Source organism: Cynoglossus semilaevis, chromosome 20, assembly GCF_000523025.1.
Source record: "Cynoglossus semilaevis isolate Cse_v1.0 chromosome 20, Cse_v1.0, whole genome shotgun sequence".
Classification (NCBI taxonomy): Eukaryota; Metazoa; Chordata; class Actinopteri; order Pleuronectiformes; family Cynoglossidae; genus Cynoglossus; species Cynoglossus semilaevis.
Genome location: NC_024326.1, coordinates 7,724,345 through 7,734,601, shown reverse-complemented (window position 1 = coordinate 7,734,601; position 10,257 = coordinate 7,724,345). Strand labels below are relative to the sequence as shown.

Below are 10,257 nucleotides of genomic sequence, written 5' to 3'. Positions count from 1 at the left end.
TTTCTGCCCTTTTCCACCCCCAGCTCTCCCCAGCTGCCGCATTATGTACTAGATGAAGCCGCTCTTACAGCCAGAGAACATGCCAATCCTTTCTTATCCAGCTCTGACTGGGGTTCAACAGCGGTGCACAGCTGCCTGTGAACACTTGCTTAAACCTCTCGGCGGTCTGTCGGAAGGCATGATAAGCTGCTAAGGAAAATGCGTTTTCGCCTGTGTGGTAGGCTGAGAATGGATTTGTGTGAAGTGGACGTGGACAAAAGGGCAATAGGGAGAGATGGAATAAAGGAAACGATAAGAGAGCAAAAAGGAAACGAAATGGTCTCACTTATGCACATGCTGTGTCTGGAGTGACTTTTCTCAAACAGACAAAAATCAATGGGGGTGCAATTTCATTTTCTAGGCGCATTGCAGACGGACCAATAAATTAAAGCCTTGGATCAGAAGATGGAGCGAGGAGAAGCCAGACACTGTACAGTGCAATCTGGGGCTAAAGTTTCAGGGAACGCTGCTCTAGCTGTTAACAGGGTCTAACACCTACTGCTGCTCAGGCACCGACACTGGAACATACACACACACATACACTTTTTATTGCCATAGGAAACACAGCATGGGGGGAGGGCTCTGGTTGTTAGTTTGTCCACCATTAAAACTAACAAGGGCCACATTGTTTTTGCTGTGTGAATGTGCTGATTAGCGATGTGCAAAAATGTAGACAAATCATTCCAAAATGTGAGTACTTCTCAACCAGGTTTCACACCACAGCTTAGACAGAACTGAAGTCAAAATATCAAAGAGGTCAAATAGAATGTTTTGGATTTTTTTAATTTACAATTAATATGTAAAAATTTAGATTGACATTAAGGTAATTCGGAGGTCACAGCCGTTGACTGACTAATCATCGCAGACTCAAAACATATATACCTGACTCACATTGGCACGATAACAGTAATTTGTAATAACATTTAAAAATAAAATACATCTAGCGCTTTGGGTGTTTTTATTCAAAATTATACAAATACACATTTAGTAGCTAGTAAACATGACAACAATTTAACGGTCTAAAAGGAAACAAAAATGAATCCATAAGGCTTTAACCTTCATGAATAAATATTGTCTCGCAATCAACGAGCCAATATTTCAGCACAGTCAGGAGAACAATGTTTGCCAGTGTTACTCACTATAGCCGACCGACTAGCTCACAGAATAAGCCTCGTAAATCCACAACAAAGCTTCATTTGTGCCTTTTGAATGCGGCTCCCCTAGACAACACATTCTTGGTAGGACAGAGGGGAAACATTCAAACTGGTTCGCCACAGTTTACATTTCAGCACGTGTGCCATTCGATGATCCCGATTAGAATACAAGGTGTGAAAAACTTAAATTTGAAAAAAAAAAAAAAGAAAAGTCAGCTGCATGTTTTGTTAAGAACTCTTCTGAAGGACTATATTTAATGCGTATGATTGACAGCTCTTTGAAACTTTGTCAGGCAATCTAAATGTTTTACATAATTGATGGAAACAGAATGAGGGCTGTAAACATTTCCAGTATTTGGTCATCATCCTTTTTCAAAGCTGAACTATGTATGAACTTCAGATTTGGAGCAACAGCTATATTGGACTGACATGCTTAAACCCTGCGTGCACGTCTACTACGGTACTGTCAGCTGGCACCCACTTGTCCACAGTCTCCTGTCTCAAGGTATAAGCTATTGTGATATGGAAGTATTCGGGTCCGAAATAGAACCTCTTACATGAAGCACGTTAGCCACAGGCGGAGATAATGATTTGTACATACTGTACATTTTGATAAGTGGCAAATCAGAGCCAGCAAATAAATCTCTGCACACAGACGTGTGTGTTACATCTCCAAGCAGCAAATATGTGCATAAAATACACATGCATTCGTCTCCTTTTAGCTTGTCCTCTGGCTATCATGTTGCAAATAAACAAACACAACACTTGAAAACTTGAAAACAGGCCCCTCCAAATTAATCCTACAGAGGACGGTTGAAGCAGCATCACTGATTCCATGTCTGGTTTTGCTTAATATAAATATGGTGGCACCTAAGCTGGGAATCAGTGTTTAAGGTTAAGGTATAAACATTATAAATGTGCTGCATTAAAAATGCCCTTTAAATTGGACCTCAGTAGACACGTCCCTTAATAACAAAAGCACATCTGTGGCACAAAGTCCCGTGTTTTTATTTATTACCCATTTCCAGGGGGATGTAATTGTGGTCCTATGTAGAAAAAATGCATCAGGACGAAATAAGCTTCTCTAGAGTCAATAAAAAAGGCTTTAGTTGAAACCCATGAGGGACTGAGAATGATTATAAACACAAGTAGTGGACCTGGAGAAATAACATCATAGCATGTTGATCCAATATAAATGCATGCCTCCCTCGCCTCCCACCAGGTTTACAGAGTGGGAGCGTTGAGGGAGGACAGCTCTGAAATAACATGTCCTCAATCTTCTCTATTCATGACTCTGTTTCTTTAAAGTCTACCCAAGATTCTTTAAATACTTAGTTTTATTCTTTTATTCAAATAGTTTTCTGTCTATGCAGCTTTTCTGAATTGTACGGCTAAATCCCGAATAAAGATCTCCGCGGCTAAGAGGATTTGCGATTGAAACTGTGTTATCTGTCTGATAGATCGCACTGTATTAGCATATAAATATGTGATTTTAAAACTATAACTTGATCAGATGATCACAGATCTCATCTCAGGCTGTGCTGTCGTAATGCGTGTTGAGCTCAAAGGTGATAATCTCTCAGTCAGTTTGTCACATTTCAGGCTGACTGTTCACTGAAATGCTCAGTGAAGTGCTATGACTCTGTGTGCTTAACTGACACAAGTGGACAAACAATTCAAATAAAAGGACAAAACTCAGGAATGGAGTTACCTGTTAGGTTTAATTCAAAACAGAGTTCCTTAATAAGCCCAGTTCATGTTCCTCTTGGGTCAGACTCCTGCAAATCACAGCTGACAGGCATGAAAGGTCAATAACCTTGGCTCATAGCCCTCGTATGGTTAGCAACGCTACCAATTAATGGCTAAGGCCGTTATTCCGAACTCCTCAACTCAAACGCAGCAAGCTTCTACAAAGGTCACGGTGCTTGGAACACTTAGCATGAGAGCTGAAGGGAACTGTTGAAGATTGAATGTACTGCAGTCAGTCTGAAATATACAGCAAAGTAGGCACGTCAAGAATCAGGTACAATGAGCACAAATGGTCACAGCAAATCATATGCAATGCACCAAAAAAGGAGAAGGATACCTCAGACTATGTCATGTATGCTGGGATTTAAGCGTGTGATACATTAGGCAGAGGAGTAGAATAAAAAATCCACAAGTCAGTTACACATTTCATGCAAAAACCTCCTTACTCCAACTGTATGAAATGATATTTGCACACTGTTCTGATCACTTTAATCAATCTGTGTTAGATTTAGCCCACCTTCAGTGTACAGCAGCAGTTATACACCTTCAATCCAGTCCCTGTCCTGCTGAGCATGCAGTGAGAAAAGACATAAAGTGGCAACATGCTGCATGCTTTTTAATGCCTCAGTAAATATCGACAGAGGAAAAGATAAAATAAACCCAGACGACACAGGCTGCAGAACGATATGTTGCTCACTGCCAGAATGTGCGCTCAAATGGAGACCAGTAATTGCTGCAGGTCAATCATAATACTGTATGTAGGGATTGCAGACACTGGTGTCAGCAATGCTTGTTAACTGTAGATCACTTGAGACAAGTAATATAGAGAGACACATGCTTATCTGATGAGCCAATATTTTGGGATACGGGGGTGGGGCGAAAGTGTCACCAGTTACATACTGTGTCTTATTTATTTATTATAAATTATAATAAAAAAAAACCACTGATCTCCTTTAAAATAAGTGTCATTCCAGGTGAGTCCCGGGATTACAGTGTCAATTAAGTAGGAATTTTTCGCTCAATTGTGAAGATTTCCCGTCACAAGGAACTATAAAAAAAAACCACATGACAAAACCTCAAACAGCGATATATCAAAAAAATGTATTATGAAGAGAGCCAGAACTGCACATCACACAGGGACCATAAAGCTCGCCGCATAGAAACACGCTTAGTTGAAGAGTAAAAACCAAATGCTTTAGTTCGGCTCTTGCGTTACTCAATTAAATCACATCAATCATGGTGTAAAGGCAGATCCTCCATCTTACAGCTAATGGGTGGGAGGAGGGAAAGGGGGAGGGGATGACAGAGAAGCAGGGTGGTGGAGGTGACAGTGGGGCTGGGTGAAAAGAGGATGCATGGAGAATGTCACGAGATATGACTAGGCGACTCATCAGAGGCTAGAAGCTGAGAGAGAAGAGAAGAGCTGGTGTGTTGAAATTGAAGCCTCTGAACACAATGGTTGGCGTGGCCCGCAGGAGGTAGCCGTCTCATCCCAGACAGGATATTGGCCTTTGTGAACATGGTTACAGTATCTGGGTCAATTAACGCTTCACTGCTTCGAATTTCTCTTTTGTTGTCCGTGGTTCAATTGTGTGCCAATTCGTGGAGCCTCTTGAGCACAGCATGAGTTTGAAAAATGTGAGCAGCATGTGTCACTTTCATACGCAGAGGGGAACGGGCCGTACACGACGGCTTGTTCTGTTTTCTACACTTGTTCAAACTCTCATTAATATATTCATTCCAGTATTGGTTTTCCTCTTTGACCCTGCCCACAAAGACAACGTGTCTGTCTGCTGCCTGTCGTCCACAGCTACGTACGAAAGGTACTGCTGCTGAATCAACATCTGGGCAGACAGTGAATGCACTCCTATCTAAAGTAACAAAGCTGAACATGAATAGTTTTAAATGTGGATGGAAATGAAAGTGGATTTTTTTTCATCCACCTGCCTATAAAGAACGGGAGGACAAGACTGTGTATGCACAGTATGTGGAGAAATGCTATTGAGGCAAAGTGTAACACAAGGCAAAATTAGACTACAATACCAAAACAACTTCAGCAACAACAAGGCTCGTTGCATGCATAGGATCTCATTACAGGATAGGGTTCTGTTTGTTCTAACAGTCAATCAGTAGAAAAATCTCTCAATAAAATCAACTATTAAATATAACTCTCTATGATGTATACATTATATGATGTATACATTTGCAAGCTGGTAATTTCTCCACAGTTTTGAAAAATAACACTAGCCTAGTTTTACAGAGGGTTATGTGCAGGGAGTCAGGTCAAAACTGCTATTTATACACTGTCTCATTACAGAGCAGGGTCATCTTATTCAATTTCTGGGTGTTCTTCACATTAATGAAACACATCAGAGCAAGTGTGCCATGGATGACACAACACGGTCACCAAGAGGGGCCCCGGCTCCTTTACAGTAATGGCCCACTGCTAACAGGATAGGTTTGTTTTCTGAGTTATAAATGAATCTCTTCTCTCTGACAGTGATGCAGACGGACGCACACATCCATTTTAAAACACCGGCAATATGGCACCGCAAATGAAAGGGACCAGGTGTGAGCTAGAACCGAATAACCCATAAACACCTACCTAACCTTCACCAGGCGATGTGAAGGTTAGGTGCAATGCAGTTTGAGGTCGTGATTTCAAACATGTATCCTAATAATAATTGACAATGAAGATTTGGTAAATACGCCATAATCGACATTTATGTGCAACCTTTTGGGAGACAAATAATCTGCATTTATCTACAGACAATTTAGCATTGAAGTGACAGCTGGGGTTCAGTTAAATCCTGATGTTGATAGCGGCAACCTTGGCAGAGCATCCTCTAACAACATCTGGATATATGTCTTCTACTTGTCCACCATCAGAGCTACCTCACAAGGCGTATTATACATAAAGGACAAACACCCTGCACACATTAAAACAAGAGAGAGAGAGAGAGAGAGAGAGAGAGAGACCTATACGACTGCTCAATGTCAGAGGCCCAGAGCTAAGTTCCAACAGCAGGGGGTAGGGCCCGCAGCTGATAAGCGAGATACAAGCAGAGGTGATGAAATGCCACCAGCAGGATATCAGCCCTCCACAAAATACTTCATCTCCTTTTAGGCATAAAGGTACAAGTACCTTTCTTCCTCATTTGGGGCTGCAGAGAATACAGGCCTAAAAATGGCCACACCTAAATATAATACGTTCTGTCTCGCTGGCCACACAGAGACTCACAAACACGCAGACAAATTAGTCACTATACAGTCTGGATTATTGCTCTTTTCTATTGTTATAATATAGCTTTAGGAGACATAATCTTCTGACAAATGGCTCCTAACTCTAGCAGCAGTAGTCTGCAAACTGGAGTGTGCCCTGTTATATTGTCAGCAAACAGCATTAGGAAAAAGTTAAGTTTCCAAAACCATAAACTGCCAGGATTCAATCTGTTATCACAATATGTGGTGATTATCTAGGCCATGGTGCTCCATGGGAAAAAAAAATCCAAAAAGTGGCAGAAGATGGAATTAAATTTATCCAAGCTGAAAACAATAAAGATTAAAACAAATCCAGTCTAAACCTGCCAGTAATTGGGAACTGGAGCATAGCATTCATTACAACATATTGATCACTGCAAACAAAGACCCTGAATTTATTGATTGTGTTCCAGTAAAAAAAAGGGAAGAGGATGGAATCAAAGGGCTGCTCTTACACTCTTACAATAAAACCCCATGTAAGGAAGGAAAAGCTGCAGCGTGAGTCCCACCAGAGGGAAAAGGACGCTCATGGGGGTTGCTCTTGATGCCCCCCCAATGACAAAGAGAATATGTAGTGTGTTAGCTGCTATACACTGACGTTGTGCTTCATTCTCACCTACGGCATGACGGTTCCTGTGTGCTTATGGATCGCATCACAAGTGGGGATTTGAATATTAAGAAAGTAAGTTTGACTATTGAATTATTCAGTGCTCACACAGACATCAGTGCAGCCCTTATACACCTCAAACACCAAGATCTCCACAGCAGACATTCTTATTTTCCAACAATGGGCTTTAACAAATACACCCTTTCAAGCTACTACCTAGAGCTTTTGCCGAATATTTCAATAAACAGTGGTCTAAAACCAGACTTCTGTTTGACACATAATTCTGTCCTTGGACTGTACCACAAGATTCACAAGTACTACTTTGAAACGGTCAGATGTTTAAAAGTAGAGAAACATAAAACATAGTGTTTGTTAAATTTGGTATTGTCTGTTTTTCTTGTGATAAATGATTGACCTTGTGGGTCAAAACAACATGGGGTATAGGTGCTATGCATATGTTGCCTCCCTGGTGCTGGGTCAGGACCTCCTGCACTGGTGTTCCATTTATCTATACCTCCCCTAGCTACCCCCACTGGTCCCTTTGCCAATCTGTGAGCAGGAAAAGAAGCTAAGTATGTTTCTGAGCACTTGGCCCAGTTTACAGGAGAGGGTCGAGCAGGGTCACGTCTTACCAAACACTGGGGCCCCTTAAACACATATGAGTGGCCCCAGCTGGACGCAGGGCCATCAGGTTCTTAACAGAGCGCAGAGAACCAGAACAACATAAAAATGGGTTCAGTCAGCAAAAAGTTTTGGATTTCAAGAATATGTTTTTCTTACAAACGGGTAGGAATGTAGTTTGTTTAAAAGATTTCCCTTAAAAAATAGTGGGTAAGAAAAGAAACTGACAGAGTAATATAACAGAAAATCCAGGATTATGCAGAAAAAAGCTTTTAAGTTCATGTCACATTGAATTAATAATGTGGTAAACTGTAAACAACACATCCATAGAGATCATTGGACTTTTTTTGACAGGCTCACTTTCAAGGAACTTGAATCAAAGATAAAAAACAAGTATAAAAATGTATCTCTTTTATCAGCTGAGCTCATACTAATTGTCAGGAAAAAAAAGAAAACTCACAAAGCTAACAGATAAATATTAAAGTGGAAAAGATTGTTGGGTGAGAATTGGAACAGCAGCTACATAAGAGGGTGTAATGGACCCAATTAGGCTAGTGGGCTTTTCAGCAACAGTCTTACGGAGGGAAACCTCTGCTGAATAATGCTGTTACCGACTCACTGTGCAACTCGGCTTTAAAGACCTTATCTGTGGAGAGAAGGAAATGCACAATGTGTCAACTCTCCGGAACAACCACAATTCCATTAGACACCCAGAGGTAAACCACCCGTGGCGGCAGACCTACCTGAAATTAAATGCAATTTACTAAAACAAGGGACTTTTTCAAGCAACCGAACAAGATAAAAAAAAGGGAACAGAAACAACATTTAAAAAGTGCACTGATTGTGCAGGGGTCTGGTAATAAATAACTCCTCTTCAGTGACTATCAGCCCAAAACAAATACTGCAACCTTAAAAGCAAGGTCGTTCGAATCTGAGTGTTTGCAGAGAGGGCAAACTTCTTTCCTAGATGTGGTGTAACCTTCCTTTGATGGATCATTGGAGATGAATTCTCATAGAACAATAATTGTCCTTCCTCATTTTTCTCGCCGCTGCTCTGCAGAGCATATTTGAAGAAATGCATTTTAAAAAATCGATTGCAAATCAATGAGGCATCACTTGGCCACCCCCCAACGCCCCCCTCAAGGAATGTGATTAAATCGCAACATCAAGTAACAATGTTAGACTGTTAACAATTTACATGGCAACAAATGGCTACATCTTATCCACAGGATGTCTTTAATTAGTGAATACTATGTCAGCTGTTTACATGAGAACTGTCACTACTTCCAGGCTCAACACGCCTCAGGATGTGTATTCATGTAATCAATAGCAAGGAAAAGACTGGGCAATTAGACGGGACAAAGATAGGTAACGGCTCACTGACGCTGCGCCTCGTGCATATTTGAGGTCAAAAGCAACACAGTATGAGCAAACGTGTCGTATTATACACGGTGTACAGAACGGGCAGACGAATTCTGGACACTGGCCAATAATTTGGGACACGTTTTATGTGTTCTGGCAGATTTTATAACTATTTAGGTGTTCAGTTTTCGCCATGCTAACACTTATCAGGTATGTTAATTGAAAGAAACTACAGAACAATTCAATGAGTAGCAGTTCATTCACGATTTAAAGGGACAATTAACTGTCTTAATGAAAACCCAAGAACAGTTAAGCCTGAGCCTGTGACACCCTGCTGCAGAAGCCTGACTATGGAAAAACCTTATACTTCAAGTCAAAACCAATATCCTTAACTGGCACAGTGAGAACAAATTTAGAAAAAAAAATCCAGGCCCACTTTTCACAATGTGGGGGCTTTGTCTTTCAAAACATGCCACAGGAGCTTTTCATTAGAGAATGGAGTTTCATTAACATCATCCCACACTGCTGAGCCCTGCTGCATTACAATGACACAGGAGTGCCCCTCTCTGTCAAGGAAATCTCCACAGTGCAACAGCTCACTGGGGGAGGGGAAGGCGAGAGAAAAGAGACAGGAGGTGGGTTAGGGCAAACAAAAGGGAACCTGAACACCCCCCTGGTCACGGCTCATCCACGAGCCAACAGAGGGAAATCCATCACTTGCAGGATCAAACAGAAACTCTTGCATTAGGTAAAACCAAGTGAAAGCTCTACCCTCCCATCTAAGCACTCTCTTCCCTCTTTCCTTCCTTGCTACCTTCCTCCTCCCCACCTCTCTGACTCCCCACCAACGCCACAGTGCAAGTTTTCGGCACACACTGTGAAATCCAACACAAGTGAGAATGTTTTCTGGCCCAAATGACCTCAAGGCTGCAACCCTTCTAATGGCACAATGGTGATATATTCCAGTTTTTATTACCCTCTGGAGGCCAGCATACCATTCTAAACTAGCCGCCTCCTTATTCCAACCATATTAAAGTTCAAAGAAGCAGTGTTGGTCCGAATGTCAAGGACTAAAGCAAGAGATCATTATTTTTCACTTTCTTGTTTGCACCTGGTTGTACAGTATCCTGCAAAAATATGTTATAACAAAAAGTTTCTGTTATTGCTGTGACTTTGGCTCAACACTGTAACACACAGGAAGTGGGCAGATTTTATGATGCCAGCAGAAATCTCTGGGCATTAAAGCTTCATTTCAAGGAATGAGCACAAATACTTGCTGCATAATTAAGTTATATGCAAATGGAAATATATTAATTCACCATTACCACATACACTAAATTTAAATCATAATGCATTTGCTAAAATATTTAAATGTATGTGAGAATAGTATTTGTCGATCAGTATGAGAGGCATCATTCTTGAATCTGATGTCTATTTGTACACTAAATGATTAAGCCAGCGGTA

The 10,257-nt window shown here is 41.1% G+C and overlaps 1 protein-coding gene across 1 annotated transcript in view; it reads right to left on the bottom strand.

The window, feature by feature from the left end:
• cdh2 (cadherin 2, type 1, N-cadherin (neuronal)) overlaps window positions 1–10,257 on the bottom strand; it is a 54,344-nt gene that overhangs the window by 41,923 nt on the left and 2,164 nt on the right. The window lies entirely within an intron of this gene.